We start from the raw sequence: 7,943 nt of genomic DNA, 5'->3' as shown, positions 1-7,943 counted from the left end.
AACCTGATCAGAAGACTAGAAAACATAAATAAAGAAGGAGAAAATATAATGGAAATGTTGTTTTTTAATGAAGCAATCAGTGCTCTGGGTCTCAATGAGATAGCTCTGCAAAGAAGAAAGTACACCTGGTCAAATAAGCAGGCCTCTCCCCTCTTAGAAAAACTTGACTGGGCTTTCAAATTCCTTTGCTTATCCTGATACTTCTATTTTGGCCTTTGATATGACCCCTTGAAAGGTCCTAAATGGCTAGAGGGGGATAAATAGCCTAATTAAAAATTCTACAAAGCACTAAACAAAAGGTTAGACAATTAAAAGGTGTTAAGCAATTTTGCTCTAACTCTACTAAATAAGCAAGCCACCTACCAAATATGCTAGTTGCTATAATATCTGTCACACAAGCTAAATTGCTAAGTTGCAACTACTACTACCCCTAGTGAACTAGCAAGAAAACTAATTACAATTAATTAAAACCAAGCTACTCAACTAGTCAACTAGCTACTCTATGCTACCACTAAAACTCTACACAAGATATATGTAAGTAATGCACAAGTGATAGAGCTTTTACCGAACCGGGCAAGAGATAAATCGATCACAATATGAACAAGTTGACACAATGATTTATCCCGATGTTCACTTGCTTACCGGCAAGATAGTCCCCTTTGTGACGACCGGTTCACTTAGTGGTTCACGCGCTAATAGGCATATAAGCCTAGCCCTACACAAGGGCGAACCAACACAAATGAGGGCACTCAACGTCACAAGCAATCCACTAGAGTGCCTTTTGTGATCTCCCGTGGGGACAAGGCCAAGAACCCTCACAATCACTATGATCGGAGCCGGCAACAATCACCAATAGCCACTCAACGACCCCACAAGCTCTGGGCCGGCTAGGTGATGGCAATCACCAAGAGTAACAAGAAATCCACTAGCCCAATGCACTCTTCTAGTGCCATAAGTTGCAAGAACACTAAGTAATGCACTAGAGGATCTCCAATCTCACCCAAATGATGAAAATCAAGTGCTAAAGTGAGTGGAGTGTGTATCTCAGCCCCCAAAGGGTTTGCACAAATATATGGGGTGCCAAGAGAGTGGCCAAGACCAGCCACAAGGTATATTTGTAGCCACACAGGTAAATAGAGCCGTTGGACCCTTGAAGTTGATTTCTACGTGGTCACCGGACAGGGCGGTGTCACACCGAACAGACTGTCCGGTGACCCTAATGGTCGAATTCCAACGGGGCGTCGGTTGCACCGGACAACCGTGGCGGTGCCAAATCGTGTTTTCGTCCCTCTCTGAAAAAATAGGGTGGTGCACCAGATAGCCTAGAAAGTTGCTCCACTCTCTGAAAAAATAGGGCGGGGGGCACCGGACAGCCTGTTCGGTGCCCTGTCTGGTGCACACCGAATAGCAACATACTAGCCCAAACTTCACACGTTTAGTGGCAGCTCGGAACCCTGTCCAAATCCACCGGACAGGCAGTCCGGTGCCACCCAGATGGCAGCACCAAGAGCCCGAAAATGCCCTTGCAAGCGATGCTAACTCTCAAATATTTTCATAAAATATTTAGAGCCAAGTTAGTATTTCTAAAATATTTTTCATAAACATTTTTGCTTGCTCTCCGTTGTGCACTAGGCCTATATGCAATGCACAGTTTCTCAACACCTAGTGGCACTAGATGACCGAATTGTCTAATAGAGCTTCCCGTTTAATAGTACAACCATCTATCTTAAATCCAATCAGGCACTCTATTGCATCTCAATCAGTAAAACAAAATCTCTATTTATACCTTTGCCTTGATCTCCATAGGGTTTTGTTTTTCTCTTTCTTCTTTTCCTAGTTGGAGCACTTGATCACCACTTTTGGCTATCTTCTTCACTTGAGTGTCATCTAACTCCATCACTTGGACTTGACCATCCTATCTTATCTATACACTTCAAGTCATATCCCAAAAAGTGGCATTTTCAGATTTGAAAATTATTGGCTTAAGCATGAGAATTGTAGGAGTCTCCTTAATTAGGGATGGTCAATACCCACTCCCATCAAGACTGTGCTAAAATTATAACTGCTAAATTAAAAAATCTAAGAAGAATTCTAAAAGAATGGCAGAAAAACATCTCTAGCCTTAGTTCCAATATTTCTAATGCCAAAGGTATCCTCCTTTTTCTAGATATCCTGGAGGATTACAGAGACCTTACTCTTGCTGAGTGGAACTTCAGAGAAATTCTAAAGCAAAAGCTAAATGACCTTCTTGATCAGCAAAAAACTTATTGGAGACAGAGAGGTGCAATAAAATGGGTTAAAATGGGGGATACAAATACAAAGTTTTTCCATGCTAATGCCTCCATCAAGCATCAGGAAAATCTTATCAAACAGCTAGTTTCTAACTAAGGAGTCACTCTACACTCTCATAAAGATAAAGAAATAATCTTTTGGCAAGAATTTAAAGAAAGACTAGCAACCTCAAACTTCACTGCCTTTTCTATTGATCCTTCCACCATCATTCAGGCAATAGACGATTTGGATTTTCTTGAGGAACCTTTTTTGACCCAAGAAATTGATGATATTTTCAAAGGTCTCCATAATGATAAGTCACCTGGTCATGATGGTTTTAATAATGATTTTTTGAAAGCTGGTTGGCAAACTATTAATAAGGGTGACTTTTACAATCTTTGCAATGCCTTTCATCAAGTTACCCTTTGCCTCAAGAGCATCAATAAGTCCTTTATCACCCTCATCCCAAAGATTGAAGGACCAACCACAATTTCTGATTTTAGGCCCATCTCCTTGCTCAACACTTTAGTTAAACTATAACCAAGCTCTTGGCAAATAGACTTCAAACTGTTATCACCAAGCTTGTTCATACTAATCAGTATGGGTTTATAAAATCCAGGACCATCCAAGGCTTTTGAGTAGCTATAGTTGTGTCATCATTCCAAGAAAGAGATCATCATCCTTAAACTAGATTTTGAAAAGTTTTTGATAAAATTGAGCACCAAGCAATGTTGACTTTGATGGAATGTAAGGGGTTTGGGCAAACCTGACTTAATTGGATGAAAGAAATCTTCTCTTCAAGAACTTCTATAGTTCTACTAAATGGGGTTCCTGGAAAGACCTTTAATTGCAAAAGAAGAGTTAGACAAGGTGATCCTCTCTCACCACTCTTGTTTGTCCTGGCTGTAGACTTCCTTTAATCATTGCTCAACAAAGGAAATGACATAGGACTGCTCAAACTACCAATTCCTCTAGCCTCAACACCTGATTTCCTGTTGTGCAGTATCCTAATGATACATTGGTCATCATGGAAGGAGACCCCAATCAATTGTTATTTCTGAAATCGGTTCTCAATACTTTTGCAGAGTCTACTAGTCTAAAGGTTAATTACAAAAAATCAATGATGCTACCCATTAACATGACAGATGAAAGGCTAAATTACTTGGCTAGAACCTTTGGATTCTCCAAAGGAACTTTGCCATTTACTTACTTAGGGTTGTCTCTGGGCTTAACAAAGCCAAGAATTAAGGATTACTTACCCTTAGTAAATAAATGTGAGAGAAGACTTGCTAGTATCTCCACTTTACTTTCTCAAGGTAGAAGATTAGAGCTGACCAATGTAGCCTTTACTGCACTGCCAACCTTCTACATGTGTACTTTAGCCATTCCCAAAACAGTGATTAAGCAAATTGACAAGTGTTGACGGTCACTAACACCCGTTTTGACCATCAATATTCCACCCAAAAGCATAGAAAAGTGAGGTAAATCATCATCACATGTGTAGAATTTTATTTATAATTCACCTAGTTCCACTTGTGCTTGTAGAATTATTTGTATGCAGGAAATATGACAAAATTTGGCCAAAATGGTGACAAACATGGACCAAGGAAGCAAGTGGACATGGCAGGGCCACTTGGGCCCACTAGACAGTGCCATCCGGCGCCACCTAGGCACTGCCCGACCCCCTTGGCACCTTGCCACATCACTGATCCATGGGAGTCCCTCTAGATGCAATACCAAGCGTTGATTTAAGTCGGTTCCGACCAAGGGTCACGATAGAGAGGCCATGGATCCATGGCCCATTGTCATAGACTTGGAGCCTCACCAACCGACTTACTGTCTGAATTTTGACATGTGCTATCTTGGTAACCGCCATTGGGAGCCAACTAGAGCCAAAGGATCAAGAGGCAGTGCATCCAAGGTCCGGCCAGCGCCCCCTTGCCGCCGCTTGGTGCCCTAGGGCGGCCACCGACCTCCCTGCTGCCTACAAATACCCCTCCCCTCACTATACACTATAAATAATGGGTGTGGAGCTCGGTGGAGAAGTGCCCCATTCATTTCCAAGCTCTCCAAGCTTCTCTTAGCTTTCTAGCTTAGCTTTAGCTATAAAGTAGTAGTCTAGTAGTGGAGTAGAGCAAGAGCATAGCTTCTCAGAGTCCGAAAGAGTCTTCTGGGTCTGGTATAGCTTCTTTGTAATTCTTTCATTTTTGCATTACTTTATTTAGTATACTTTATTCTACTATTGCTTTCTTTACCTTAAGTACTTAGTCATTAGTGTTCATCATTAGTGAGCCTAGGTGCTTGTTTGGCATTAGTAGCATAGGTTATCTTATCATTAGTAGTCTTTTGTTAGTACTGGTTCCACCATCTGGTTAGGGTGCTTTGATCTCATTTCATCGGAGCTCGGATCAAAATAGTAAGTTTATAGATTAAGTGTGGTGCTTAGGCTATAGATTACCTATGGATACAGCTAGGCCTCTGGATAGATTGTGGTTGGTGACAAGTGGTGACAGCCTTGTCCATCCTCTGTATTCCCCCACGATAGGTGTAGTTATTAAATCATAGGGCTCGTGGCAGACCTTGTCTATTTAACTCTCCTAGTTGGTAGGCATGCTGTGCCCCAAAGTACTATCGCATTTCTCCTAGTTATTTATTTACCCTTAGTTACTAGAAAGATATATCACTCGCTCTCCCACCTAGCTATCTCTAGTTAGCTTGTATTTAGTAGTTAGTTTAGGTAGTTCATACTCATCCTTCACTATCATTCACCTACCTAGGATCAACTCAAGCCTTCCTTTAGCAAATCCTAGCCAACTTATAAATTCTAGCCTTCCGTGTTCCTGTGGGATAAATTATAAATTCAACACTCGGTACTCACCGAGCGAAGTGCTACGCGATAGTTCTGTGCGCTTGCGGAATCCTCCAATAGTCGTTAAGAAATATCAACAATCATTTCTGGCATCGTTGCCGTGGAAGTCAACTGGCATTGAATTTATAAGGCTGAATTTGTTAGCTAGGTTCTTGTTAGTTATCCTAGTTAGTTTATCCTTTTGTCATCATATCCTATCACTACCCTACATGATCATGGGTGATAAGTCCATTCATGATTTTTCTGCACCCTCAGCTGCTAATGTAGCCACCGGATGCAATGTTATCAATGGGGATGCTAACTTTGAGCTTAAGCCAACATTAATTATGATGGTTCAAGCTAGTCTGTTCTGTGGGAAAGCCCACAAGGATGCAAATGCTCACCTCCAATATTTCTTGGAGATTTGTAGCATGTTCACCATTAAGGGAGTGAGCCAAGAGGCTATACGCCTTTGCCTTTTCCCGTTCTCTTTGTTAGAAAAGGCTGAGCAATGGTTTTACTCTAATCGCAATGCTGTAGATACCTGGGACAAGTTTTCCAATGCTTTCCTAGTTAAGTTTTTTCCCATGGGGAAGACTAATGCTCAGTGCAATAAGATCTCTAGTTTTCAACAACTAGCAGACGAGTCGATTCCTGAAGCTTGGGAATGAATGCAAAAGTATGTCTCTGCATGCCCACACCATGGCATGGAAGACTGGCTTTTGATCTAGAATTTCTACCATAGATTAGTGATGTTAGATAGGAGCCAGTTAGATGCTACTGCTGGTGGTGCATTCTTTTTGCTAAGTGTTGCAGATGCAAAGACACTGATCGAGAAGATGGTCTCCAACAAGGATGGAGCGACGATCGACTCCAACCCCGTAAACGAGGTATGCATTCAATTAAAGAAATTGACATGCTTGCAGCTAAGATGGATCTACTCGCAAAGCAAGTGGAACATTATGAGAAGGTGAGTGCCCAAGAGACACTCAAAGCCATGGATTCCCACATGACTTGTGAAGTTTGTGGAGATGTTGGACATTCAGGCAATGCCTGTCCTGAAACCCAAGAGGACCTCAACTTCATCAACACCGACAACGGGTTCCATCCACAACATCAAGGCTAGAATTAGTGCTCCAACAATCAGGGAGGTAACAATTATTACTCTTCTTCTCATTTGAATAATCAAGGTAATAATAGTTATGCTTTCTTGAAAGATCTTGTTTATAGCAATGGTAGAATGACTGATAGTATAAATAAAAAGTTGCATGCTCATGAAAAGATGTTGGAAAACATAAATGCTAAATTGGATGAGTTTTCTTCTATCTTAAAGAATCAACTTTGCTTTAATAAGATGATAGAAACCCAATTAGCTCAAATTACTGCTGCTATCCCATCCTATGAAAAAGATAGAATTCCAGGCAAACCTGAGGGAACCATGGAGATAGCCAACCTTGTCACGACAAGGTATGACTTCTCTGAGAATGGTTGGGGATTTCCTATTAAGAAAGGTGATCCTAGGAACCCAATCATTACTTGCTCCATAGGCCTCCATACTTTTCATAATGCCATCTATGATCTGTCTAGGGAAACTTATGATAAGTTGTTTTATACTCCACTAGCATCAACCTCAGTTTATGTGCAATTAGCTAATCGATCTACCCATTATCTCGAGGGAGTAGCCACTGATTTATTAGTTAAAGTTAGGAGTGCCTACATTCCTACATATTTTATGATCTTAGACATCGGTAACACCGAGGATACACCATTAATCCTTGGTCATCCTTTCCTTAATACTACAAACGCTTGCATATATGTGGCTTCTAGGCAAATCCAATTCCACTTTGCTGGAAGAAAAGAAATATTTGCTTTTGCCTCTGGACAACCCCTCTTTGATGAGAAACAGGTAAAGAAGAAGCATCCAAAGAAAATCAAGATGAAGAAACCAAAGCCAATTGAAGAGCTAGAGAAACCTGTCAAGAAGAAGAAGAATAGAAAGAGATGGCATAAAAAGGAAGATCCATCCTTAAACTCATCATCCCCTAATCCTGATCCTGACAAGGCCTCCAAGGTGGAACAAGAGGAAACGCCTCCGCCCAAGGACGAATGACCTTGAGCCCGACAAAAAGGTAAGTTTTCTATTCCTTGCATTTATTTACTGTATTTCGTTAGTTGCATTTCATTTTCAATAAAGTTGCTTCACATTGCATGAAAGGTTAGTTGCATTTAGCTACTCTATGTTAATAAATAAAGTCTATAGTAGCTATTGCCTGATAGGATATATATGCATTTAAAGCAACACATATGAAAAAATATTTAGTAATAATGAATAAAATTCAGTAGCATCCCTACTGAATAAGTTATCTAGTAGTTATAGGTTTAGCTAGTCATTTATGCATTCTAGTAGTATTGGTTAGTCAATAAAGAAAGAATCAAAAGAGCCGCTAGAAGACATTCCAACCTATGCAAAAGGCATGCTTGGGGGAGACGTCTCTCCCCGCTCAGGTATGAAAATCTTAAACCCTCTCTTTACATTCATGATTGCTTTATATTTCAATATTCATGATCATAGAATGTAGAGAGGAGTGCCTTTAAATTATTTTGAGAAAAACCCTGCTCTAGTAAAATGATGATAAATTATTTGGAGATGATGAATAGTTGCTCTGTGATACTTTGCAAAAGCTTGTGATACAACCTTATACTTCTTAAGTTTTGAGCATGATAAACTAGAGTTCATCTTAAGTTGACTGCTTTCGTGGATTGCAAATGCTAGAACCAAGAATAAGCATTTGTGAGATATGTTGTATGCCATGATTAGAGTAAA

The 7,943-nt window shown here is 40.4% G+C and overlaps 1 non-coding gene across 1 annotated transcript; it reads right to left on the bottom strand.

Moving 5' to 3' along the window:
- Window positions 1-5,719: 5,719 nt before the first annotated feature.
- On the bottom strand, window positions 5,720-5,828 carry LOC136553176 (small nucleolar RNA R71). The gene has a single exon (XR_010783082.1). It is a non-coding gene; the product is annotated as a small nucleolar RNA R71 (small nucleolar RNA).
- Window positions 5,829-7,943: the final 2,115 nt, after the last annotated feature.

The sequence above is a fragment of the Miscanthus floridulus genome, chromosome 4 (assembly GCF_019320115.1).
Source record: "Miscanthus floridulus cultivar M001 chromosome 4, ASM1932011v1, whole genome shotgun sequence".
NCBI classification, from domain to species: Eukaryota; Viridiplantae; Streptophyta; class Magnoliopsida; order Poales; family Poaceae; genus Miscanthus; species Miscanthus floridulus.
This window is presented reverse-complemented; position numbering and strand designations above follow the sequence as displayed.